This window comes from Pinus tabuliformis, chromosome J (assembly GCF_031772625.1).
Source record: "Pinus tabuliformis cultivar Carrire ecotype Pingquan chromosome J, CPIR1, whole genome shotgun sequence".
In the NCBI taxonomy this organism is placed as follows: domain Eukaryota; kingdom Viridiplantae; phylum Streptophyta; class Pinopsida; order Pinales; family Pinaceae; genus Pinus; species Pinus tabuliformis.
Window position 1 is genome coordinate 1093199833 of NC_142295.1, and position 12704 is coordinate 1093212536.

Below are 12704 nucleotides of genomic sequence, written 5' to 3' on the forward strand. Positions count from 1 at the left end.
TCCTCGATGGCTTGGAGGAGAGGTATTTTACACACATATTTTTCAATTCTCCTAGATTTTTAGCTTCTTCAAGGGTGTATGTTTTTTAGGTTTCCAACCTTTTAGGATAAGGAGGTTTTTATTTAATAATCTGAGGCACGAGGTCCTCCTCCTCTTTCTCAGGAATTTCAATAGAAGAAGGTGAATGGACATTTGGGAGAGCCTTCCTTAAACTAAGGTTGATTTCCCAGACCTCTAAAAAATAGGTCTAATAAGCATTCTCTCCACTGTAAACAAGTATGCGTATTATTAGGATTAGGATTTGGTTGAACATGCATCTAGGATTGTTATAGAGGAACATTTTGGAGTACTTGTTGTTGAGGAGGAGGAATCAGAGTGGGTGATTGGGCAACCTGAGGCCTCCATCCTTGTGATGAACTACCCCTGTTTTAGCACAAATTTATAGAGTCAATTTATTTTTTTGTTGTTGGGGAAAGAAGCACAATGGGAAGATGCCCCCAACCTCACTTAGAATAGTTCATGATTTTATTGCTTTTAAAGTCAGGATTTATTGTTTTATTTATATATATATTTGTTTTCCATGGTGGGGTGTTAGCAGTAGCAGGATTAACTCATGCATATGTTTTTCATATATGAAATGATAACAAACATAAAATCCAAGAGCATAATCATTCAACCAATCAATTATATTTTTGGTTTTCAAGGCACATCAGACCTTCTTAACTATATGTCCCAATATTTAGTTCCATATGTTTGTCTTTTCTACACTATAACTTGCATTCTAAAGTAAGATCTCTTTTAGCTGCCACAAAAGCATGATCATTAGAAGTACATACACATTTTGATTGTGAACATGCAAATTCTATAGATCTCTTGGCTACACAAATTGAAGCTTTGTTCCACTAAATGATGTATGCATCAAGATGAAATAGAGTGCATGTTGGGATGCATAATTAACATTCCTTTTTAATCTATTTTCCCTATCCTTTCCTACCATTTTAACTTTGAAAAACCATGCCTTGTCACTTTGTCAGCCATTATTGACTAAAATATGTTTCCTTTTTCATGTCACCCTTATTATCTAGTTTTTCTTGTAATTTGACATAAAAGCTAACTAATTTAGGATATTTTATTAATGAATTGGCAAAGGTTTGTTTCAAGTGGTATGGATTCCTGAGATGTTGTTATAGGACGATATCTCCCTCGTTCTATCTCGCTAAACATGGAACAAATACTCTACTGTCACTGTTATTACAATGCCAAGCTTATATTAGATACTTTATTCTTCTACAATTAGAAACAAAGACTGATATGGGAAGACATAAGGCCAGAGCCAGTTTGACAGGTTGAAATAGAAACTCATGGACAACGCAACTAACATTGTAATTTAGAAAGCTATTAAAACTTTGTTTCAATTAAGACAATTTGTTACTAGATAGTTTTTATACAATCTTGATTTGGATCACATGAGAATTAAGATTTTCTCATGATGATTTCATTTTTTGAAAATAGGAGTGTAATTTGAAATTATAAAAGAATGTACTCCCTTCCCCTGAGGCATGTATATATAGAGATTAGAGGAGGGATCACCATCATTGGAATCTTGTATTGTAACTTTCATTAATGCAACTATTTACCATTCATGGCTCCATATCTCTTTCTTGATTAGATTGCATGTTGTATAATTCACCAACCCCTACTAAGTGTAGGTTTTAACCCCATACAGAAATTACCTGCATACGAATCCTAAAACACAGAAAATAAACAATGCGAGAGCATAACACATAAAGCACATATACATAGAGATTTTCCCCTGGATCCCAAAACTGGAACTACCAGCTTGATTTTTCATTATGTTCCTTTCAATGTTACAATACATATTTATACATGTCAAAGCATCCAATACCATGGACCGAAAACCATCGCATCCAAAAACATGTGCGAAAATCATGCACAAAACCATAGGTGGGTCCGCCCAACCTAACATAGGGTCCAAAACCAAAATTTTTTAGGGCACTGCCCCGGACCCCATAAAGTGGGGTTATGGGTACCCCTCAAACCCCCTGTGACCCCCCCTCGCTACACAATTGGCGCAACGAAGGGGGGGGCTCCGCCCCCCCTCTAATCCCCTGGTTAACTACGTGGGCTAGTTGTGGAAAGAATATAACACAACCCAACATTCTCCCACTTGTTGTTTTCTTTCCACAGGGGGCCATAAGAGAGCTCAGTCATTTTTCCAGCCCTGAAATGCCCATTGTCTCTCTACACCAAGAGAAGTTCTCAGAGCTCACAGATTTTTTCAATGCATCTGCAGTATTCTTCAAAGTGTCCACCTTTACTAGCAACACCCTTTTGTCTTCTATCATATCCCTCACAAAGTGATACTGAATATCAATGTGCTTTGTCTTTGAATGATATGCGGGGTTCTTTGCTAAGAAAATCACTTTGGCTGTCACAGTCTATCCTTATAACTCCCTGTACTAACCCCATACTTGAACACAATCTCTGCAACCAAACTGCTTCCTTGCTTGCATGAGTGGCTGCCATGTATTCTGCCTCTGTAGTTGATAGTGCCACTGCAAATTGTTTCTTACTCATCCAACTGACTGCACCTCCAAATAGGTTAAACACATACCCACTTGTAGATCTTCTCTGATCCAGATCTCCAGCCCAGTCTGCATCAACAAAGCCACAAATATCCAACATTTTGTCCAATCCTGGTCTTCCTTGGTAGCACAAACCATAATCACTAGTGCCACGCAAATACTTGAAAACCCGCTTCACTGTTGTCCAGTGCTCCTTCCTTGGTTTTGACATAAACCTGCTCAATACTCCCACTACATGTGCAATGTCTGGTCTAGTGCAGACCATTGAATACATTAGGCTACTGACTGCACTTGCATAAGGAACACGGGACATGTCCTCTTCCTCTTCTTGTGTCTTGGAAAACTGTTCAATAGATAACCTCACACCTATAGGAATAGGAACCTTCACCGGTTTACTATCCTGCATATTAAACCTTTGCAGTATTGTCTCGACATACTTCCTCTGGTTTAACTAGAGCTTCCTATTTTGCCAATCTCTTTTAATTTCCATGCCCAAAATATAGTTTACAGCACCAAGATCTTTCATGTCGAATTTGGAGGACAATTGGGTCTTCAAATCTTGGATAATTTCTTTGTCATTTCCAACCAGCAACATATCATCCACATACAAGACCAGATAAATAACACGGCACCAATTAAATTAAAATACACACAATGATCTGCTTTACTTCTGGTGAAGCCAAGTCCCCATATAAATGTATCAAATTTCTGATACCACATCCTTGGTGACTGTTTTAACCTATACAGAGACTTCTTTAACTTGCATACTAGTTCTTTCTTACCCTTTACCGCAAAGCCTTCAGGTTGCTTCATGTAGATCTCCTCTTCCAGATCCCTGTGAAGAAATGTTGTCTTCACATCCATCTGTTCTACCTAAAAATCAAAAGCAGTAGCAACAGATAAAAGTAATCTAATAGAAGTTACCATGGCAACAGGAGAAAAAATATCACGAAAATCAATTCCTCACACTTGGGAATAACCTTTTGCTACCAACCAAGCTTTGTATTTCTCCACCTTTCCTTCTACATTTGTCTTCTTCTTGAACACCCATTTTCTGCCAATTGGTTTCCTTTCAGCCGGCAACTCCACCAGATCCCAAGCCTCATTTTTGTGCAAAGATGCCATTTCATCAGCCATGGCCTCTTTCGAGAGTTTTCCATCCTCTGAATCTACTACTTCCTTCACAGTTCTGGGATCATCATCCGTAATAAACAAAGCAAAATTTGAATAGAAAGCAGACGGACTATATCTTTCTGGATGCCTTCTTTCTCGAACTGATCTTCTCACACCCGAAGTTTGTGGCTCTTCATCTTCTGATTCCTCCTCTACTATAGAGTCTAATTCTTCCTCCTTTAGCTTAAACTCTATCTTCTCAGGTTCCTTTGTTTGGACTTCATGTTTAATAACATCTTTCACCTATCTGAACACCACATCTCAGTTGTACACAACCTTCCTTGTTACTGGGTTCCAAAGCTTATAACCCTTTAAACCATCCTTATACCTAATAAAGATGCACTTTTCATATTTACTATCCAACTTGGTTCGTTTCTCCTTTGGGACATGTACATATGCATCACATCCAAATACCCTCAAATGTGAAAGAGAGGGTTTCTCACCAGTCCATACCTCTTGTGGAGTCTTATCCTCTAACACTGATGAAGGTGACCTGTTGACCAAGTAACATGTAGTATACACGGCCTTTGCCCAAAATTCCTGTCTTAACCCGGCACCACTGAGCATGCTTCTTTTCCTTTCCATCAACATCTTGTTCATTCTTTTTGCAACTCCATTTTGCTGAGGTGTATATGGAGTAGTCTTCTGTTGTGCTATACCACACTTCTTATAAAATTATTCAAATTCCTTACTGCAAAACTCTCCACCATTATCTGTCCTCAGCACCTTTATCTTCTTCTCTGTCTGGTTTTCCATGAGAGCCTTAAATTCTTTAAACCTGTCAAAGACTTCAGATTTATTCTTAAGGAAATATATCCATGTATTCCTTGAGAAGTCATCTATAAATGATACATAGTACACAGACTTACCCAGTGATGGAACCTTCACAGGTCCAAACACATCACTGTGCACAAGCTCTAATATATGTTTCACCCTCTTACCACCAAGGGGAAACTCACCCGATTCTGCTTCCAGTATACACAATTTTCACAAAAATCAAAATCCAGAGAGCTATTACTCATACCTTTACCATGAAGTATTCGAAGACCCTTCTCTCCAATATGTCCAAGCCTTTGATGCCATGACATGGTCTTCTCTCTAGAGACCACTAGATTTTCTGCTCCACTTTCAGGGACCACAGAACTATTGCACCCATCAATAATAGTGATACCTTGTAGCTTGTACAGAGTTCCAATCCTAACTCCCTGCATTAATACCAGTGCTCCCCGAACCATTTTGCAGGTATCATTCTTGAACACTGTTTTTACACCTGCATCATCCTGCTTGTTAACAGAAATAAAATTTTTGGCTAATGCAGGAATATGTAGAACACATGGAAGCATTCTAACCCTTCCACCTTGCAACTTCAACTTTACTTTTCCGCGACCGACAATTCTAGCCTTTCTGTCATCCCCCAAGAAGACATCACCACCATCATATTTCTCATACTCGTAGGACCACTCTCTATGGAGAGTGAAGTGAAAGGATGCACTGAGTCAATCAACCATGCCTCATGATCTACATGTGTACTTGAAGAAGCCAAGTACACATCCCCACCTTCATCTGAGGTGGTTTTCGCCTCTGCAGAAGGAGCATCATCATATCCCTTTCCTTTATCAGGAGCTTTAGATTTACAGTCCCTTTTGTAGTGCCCTTCCTTCCGCATTTCCAACACACAACCTTTACAGATTTTCTTGGAGATTTAGATCTCCCTCTAGATTTAGATCTCCCATTCGATGACTTATTTTTGTTTTTGTTCTGGGACCGTCCTTGCATAGACAAGGCATCACCATTCTGGCTCTCCATGTTTTTCCATCTCATCTCCTCTGTTAGCAAGGATGAGACTATTTCATCAAACTTCAAGGGAGTTGCATTGCTACCTATTGCAATAACCAGAATATCCCATGAATCTGGTAGAGAACACAACAAACTAATGCACTTATCTTCATCTAAAATTTTAATATCAACAGATGCTAACTGACTTACCACAGTATTAAATGCGTTCAAATGCTCTGTCACTGAGTCTCCATCTTTCATCCTCAGGTTATATAGCTTTTTTCCATAGGAACAATTTATTCACCAGAGACTTAGATTGGTACAAAGTCCCTAACTTGTCCCACAAAGCCTTCGTCGTAGCTTCCCCTGATACATTCAGCAATACTGAATCTGAGACACACAATCGTATTGTGCTCTTTGCCTTCTGATTCAACTTCTTCCATTCTTCATCGAACACTCCCATTGGTTTAGTATCCAGATCTACCACGATCCATTAATCTTTATCCACCAACAGATCCTCCATCTTGAGTTTCCACAACTCAAAACTTTGACCATTAAATTTCTCGATCTTTATCTTTCCACTGCTCGTCATCTTCTTTCACCACCAGAATCGATCTTGCAGATCTCCCACTGAACAGGTTCTACCATAGGCTCGAGCGAAACCCCTTAGCAACAAGGCATCCCCTTGAAGCCAAAATAGCTCCAATACCAAATGTAGGTTTTAACCCCATACAAAAATTACCTGCACACGAATTCTAAACACAGAAAATAAACAATGTGAGAGCATAACACATAAAGCACATATACACAGAGATTTTCCCCTAGATCCCAAAACTGGGACTACCAGCTTGATTTTTCATTATGTTCCTTTCAATGTTACAATACGTATTATACATGCCGAAGAATCCAATACCATGGACCGAGAACCATCGCATCCAAAACCATGGACCAAAAAACATCGCGTCCAAAAACATGTGCGAAAATCATGCACAAAACCATAGGTGGGTCCGCCCATAAAGTGGGGTTACGGGTACCCCTCAAACCCCCTGTGGCCGCTTGTCGCTACACAATTGTCACAATGAGGGGGGGGGGGGCTAACCCCTTGGTTAACTACGTGGGCTAGTCGTGGAAAGAATATAACACAACCAACACTAAGTAGGAAGGGCCATCCTTCTTAGCAGGGATCACTGGTTAGAGAGGTATTATAGTAGTATATTTATTTCCTCTCGGCTACGAGTTACGTGTGATTTATTGTTACTATTACAAACCTTGTTAATGTATTGAATAGTTTCTGGATTGTAGCCTTGATCATTATGTGGCAATGTAAGTCCTGGATCGATCCCTTAATTAGGTGTGATGATTGTTTGATTATTGTTATGGTTCCTTGGTTTGTTTAGTTGATTGAATGGGTGTTACAATAATTGTTTAAGTGTTGAATGGTTTCCAGGAGTGTTGTTTCTTTTGAATAAGATTGATTGTGTGACAGAATGTGAATTATTCACAGTGCATGCCTTTTCTTTTTGAAGTGTGAGCAAGTTTTGGAGAGTAATAAAAATTGTGTTGGAGTTCTGAGAGTGATATCTGCAATGATAGGTTTTGAGATTTTATTAGCATTAGTTTCCATTTGTTCCTATATATATTTTTTAAAATAGCCTTGAAACAAAAATCCTACATGGATTGACAATTTATGTGTGAATCAAATTGGCTATTTTAAATTAAAAGGACAATTGATCCACCCAATATTTTTGTGTCATTGTCGGGGAAGCTATTAGATGTTCATATGTATGACTAACATTGTTTGCATGCATTGATTGAAAGTGTGTTAGATGTGTTTCTGGCTCTAAGGTTTCCAGGCAATAAGATGAGAGGTAAGAACATGCACATCGCATCGACACACTGAAATGGGCTTAACCTCAGGAGGAGTCAGGGCACATAAGATTGCATTGCATGAATAATGGAGAAGAGAAATATGGTGCCCTAAAAGAAACTAATCATACATGTAGAATAGGACAAGGGAGAAAGAAGAAGAATATGAATTTGGGAAGAGTAACATACATACAATATATCATTTCAAAAGTTGAAGTCAAATCATTTATTCAAGGAGCAACATCTAAGAGCTAGCCATATTAAGGAGGTGGATTTCTATGAACCTTCGATATTAAAGACAAGCCCAAGAGTTTCTAGTCCATCTATATTAGAAAAGGAAGGATATCAAGGTTTTATAGAAGGAAAAGGGGATATGAATGAACGCGAATTAGAATCAAGTCCAAAAGAACGACAACTTAATCAATGTATCCTAGATTTAGGAAGTTTTTTGAAACAACTTACTGATCATTCTACTGTAGAGCATGTTATGGAATCATTAGGATCACCTAGACAATCTGAATAGTTTGAGCAACCTAAACAACTTGAACAACCCTCAGCATCAAGAAGAGACCAATCTCCTCCATTGGGGGGCTACCTGTAATATCTATACAAATCCATCATGCTTTTAGACATAACCAAATGGAAGGTAGCTCAGTTACCACCTTTGACTTCCCCATTAGAAATCTCTAGGGACAAGCCCTAATGAAGAACATCCCTTTGTTTGCACTTCCTACTTTTCAGGGTACAATTACTGAAGATCTAGATACATTTCTCTTTGAATTTGATGTCCTTTGTAGGAGTTATGATTACACCATCGATGAACAAAAATTAAAATTGTTCCCAACTACACTAAAAGGAGTTGCACTAAGATGGTTTATGGGACTCAGTGGGGCATCCATTACTTCCTGGGATGGGATGAAGAAGACATTTTTAGAAAAGTTCAGGTTTACTATCATTCTAGAGATCAAAGGGAAGAGTTATTAAGGATAAATCAAACAACTAAAAAATTGGAAGAGTATGTTGAGTGCCTTCAGTACAATTTGCATATATCTCAACATAATAATTTGGACAAGGAAATAGTTAAAATAATTATGAACAGAGGAATGCAGGATGACTTCCTTAACATGCCAAATATTCTAGGGAAATGAGATATATCCGAGGAAAGTTATGCTGAAATTGCTCAACTTTGTCAAAGAAGTTCGAAAGGATCAATGATAAAAAGGACTGAGACACATGATGCTTCTACTGGGATCTTAAAATTAGCCAATAATGGGGCAAAATGGGAAAAAATTGGGAACCTGTTGAAGAATTTCAAAATTGACATTATGAGCTCATTGTCCTCTCATCTTGATGTGTTGTAGTTGAAACAAAATTAGATTGAATTAGAACAATCTTTGGATATATTCTTCTATCAGTGTAGTAAGTAACATCCTCTAAGGGAGTGCCCACTTAATAGTTGTAATATACATGAGTGAGATTATTCCACAAAACAATGCCCCTCATTACCTAGATTAAAAGAGATTTATAAGGAGACAAGGGAGGATACTGAAGTAGCATATTTTATTGGCACCAAGAATCCCTATTAGCCTTGGCCATAAAGTATGGTGCAAGATCACTTCTCTTATTTTAATTATTGGTCTAGCATGTATAATCCTCAAAAAATTCCTCAGGAAATAAAATACCCAGTAGTTCCATGGAAGCCTCATAATCCTCCTTTGGTCAAATACCCTATGCCTTGGCCTTAATGGCCTTCTCCCTCATGGCCTCATCCATGGCGAGAAATTGTTCTTTCTAACCACATGCCTATTCATATTTTGATTCAACAACAACAATTACAACTTCCCTCCAATGTTCCCATGAGTGGTCATCCATTGCACCCCTAAATACATGTACAACCTAATCGTAATACCAATAATAAGGTAGTGAAACAATTTGAAACACCAATTATCCCTACCTATTGTATCTCACCCGTGGAATTCAATGAAATGCAATTATGATCAAGAAGGATAGTAAACCCCATTATTTCTCCAGTTATTATAGACAATGAGAAAGAAAATCCACCAAGAGAAGAAACCCTAACTCAAGGATCATTAGAAAAAAATGTTGTAACAATTGGATTTCTACTAATGTTGGAACAACTAACAATTATCATGAGGTTGTAATAGTTGGTGCTACTACTAATATCATTGTGACAAACAATGATACCTCTAATGTCATTGTAACAACTAAGCTTATCACGGTTGTGAAATCTACAACAACTACTATTAATGAGACTTATTTGCATCCCCCTTATCTGGAAAGATTAACTGAAGTCAAAATTACCCCTCAGTATGAATTTGATTTCTTGAAAGAGTAGAAAAACTTGCATATACATATTACCTTACTTAAAGCAATTCAAGATGTTCCAATTTATGTTAAAACCATTAGAAAATTATGTGTCAAAAATCTAGGTACGAAACCTCGTGATCCACCTAACGTACATGTAATTGGAAAATTATCAGAGCTAATGTTAGGGGATAATACACCTACTAAATATGAAGATGTTACGAACCCAACAATAATTGTCCATATTGGAGGAAGAACTCTTCCAAATAACTTGATTGATTTAGGAGCAACAATTAACATATAACCAGGGAAACTGTAGAACTACTTGGGCTTACCAACTTGAGACCAACTCCCACCATTTTAGAATTGATAGATAGGTCCAAGATTCAACTTGAATGAATATTGGATGATGTTATTATTTTAGTATATTCTTGGAAATATCAAATATATTTTGTAGTGTTACAACCTAAGAAATTCCTAGTGGGACATCCTCAAATTTTAGGTAGGCCATGGCTAGGCACTGCAGATGCCTTTATTAGATGTAGATCTAAGTGTATCGCCATATATAATGGTAATACCACCAATGATCTTATTATTTAACCTCCAACTAAGTTGAGTTTAGAATATGAATATCCATTATGGTATGAGTTTGAACTAGAGGAAGTTGATACACATCCAATGCTCACTATAGGAAAATCTTTACATTTTACAAATGAGACTGAGGATGATACTATCAAAAACTTCCGATAATGACCCTTATATTGTTACACCATCAACATCTCGGTTGTTAAGTTCTATAATAGACAAATACAGTGAGGAAAAGGCTTTTTATGATCCTATTGTAGAAGAAATACCTATTGCCTGTAGTCTCAAGGGTGTTCCAATGGAGATAGAGCCTGGAAATACCTTAAATATTAATCATAACTTATTCTATGTGCAAAAAGAGAGGTTAGTGCAATTATTGAGAAATAACAAGGAAGAATTTGCATAGGATTATAAGGGCATGAAGGGTATCCATCCTATTCTATGTACTCATCACATTTATCTAAAATAAGGATCTCAGCATGTTCGACAACCTCAATGAATAATGAAGTACTCCCTTCCCGCGAGGCATGTATATATCGAGATTAGAGGAGGTATCACCATCATTGTAATCCTGTACTGCAACTTTTATTAATGCAACTATTTACCATTTATGGCTCCATATCTATTTTTTTATTAGATTACATGTTGTGTAATTCACCGACCCCTACTAAGGAGGAAGGGTCATTCTTCTTAGCAGGGATCGCTGGTTAGAGAGGTCTTATAGTAGTACATTTAATTCCTCTCAGCTATGAGTTATGTATTATTTATTGTTACTATTACAAACCTTGTTAATGCATTGAATAGTTGCAGGATTGTAACCTTGATCATTATGTGGCAACATAAGTCTTGGACTGGTCCCTTAGGTGTGATGATTGTTTGATTATTGGTATAGTTCCTTGGTTTGTTTAATTGATTGAATGGGTGTTACAATAATTGTTTAAGTGTTGAATGGTTTCCATGAGTGTTGTTTCTTTTGAATAAGAGTGATTGTGTGACATAATGTGACTTATTCACAGTGCGTGCCTTTTCTATCTAAAGTGTGAGAAAGGTTTGGAGTGTAACGAAAAATGTGTTGGAGTGCTGAGAGTGATATCTGCAATGATAGGTTTTCAGATTTTATTAGTGCTAGGAGATATCACCATCATTGTAGCCTTGAAACAAAAATCCTACATGGATTGACAATTTATGTGTGAATCAGGCTGGTTATTTTGAATTAAAAGGACAATTGGTGCACCTAATATTTTGGCATCATTGTCGGGGAAGCTACCAGATGTTCATATTTGTGACTAACATTGTTTTCATGGATTGATTGAAAATGTGTTAGATGTGTTTCTGGCTCTAAGGTTTCCAGGTAGTAAGATGAGAGGTAAGAACATGCACATCGCTTCGAAACACTGAAATGGGCTCGACCTCAGGAGGAGTCAGGGCACATAGGATTGCATTGCATGAATAATGAAGAAGAAAAATATGGTGCCCCCAAAAGAAACTAATCATGCAGGTAGAAGAGGGAAAGGGAGAAAGAAGAAGAATCAGGATTTGGGAAGAGTAACATACATACAAGAGATCATTTCAAAAGTTGAAGCCAAATCATTTGTTCAGGGAGAAACATCTAAGAGGAAAGAATTAGGTAAAATTGCGCTATAGAGGCCATCATCTCCTAAGTCATATGTGTTAACTACACATATTAAGGAGGTGGAATTTTATGAACCTTTGATCTTAAAGACAAACCAAAGAGTTTCTAGTCCATCTATATCAATAAAGGAAGGATATCAAGGCTTGAAATAAGGACAAGTGGATACAAATGAAAGTGATTTAAAATCACATCCAAAAGAACAACCACTTGATCAATGTATCCTAGATTTAAGAAGTGAAACAACCTACTGAGCATTCTATTGTAGAGGGTGTTGTGGAATCATTATGACCACCTAGACAATCCAAACAGTTTGAGCAACCTGAACAGCTTGAACAACCCTCACCATCAAGAATAGGCCAATCTCCTCTATTAGGGGAGCCACTTGTAATAGCTATACAAATCCATCTAGCTTTTAGACAAAATCAAATGGAAGGTATCAATGTTACCACATTTGAATTCTCCATTAGAAATCTCTAGGGACAAGCCCTAATGAAGAACATCCCTTTGTTTTCACTTCCTATTTTTCAAGGTACAATTATTGAAGATCTAGATACATTTCTCTTTGAATATGATGTCCTTTGCAAGAGTTATGACTACACCATCGATGAACAAAAATTAAAATTGTTCCCAACTACACTAAAAGGTGTTGCACTAAGATGGTTTATGGGACTCAATGGAGCATCCATTACTTCTTGGGATGGGATGAAGAAGACATTTTTAGAAAAGTTCAGGTTTACTAT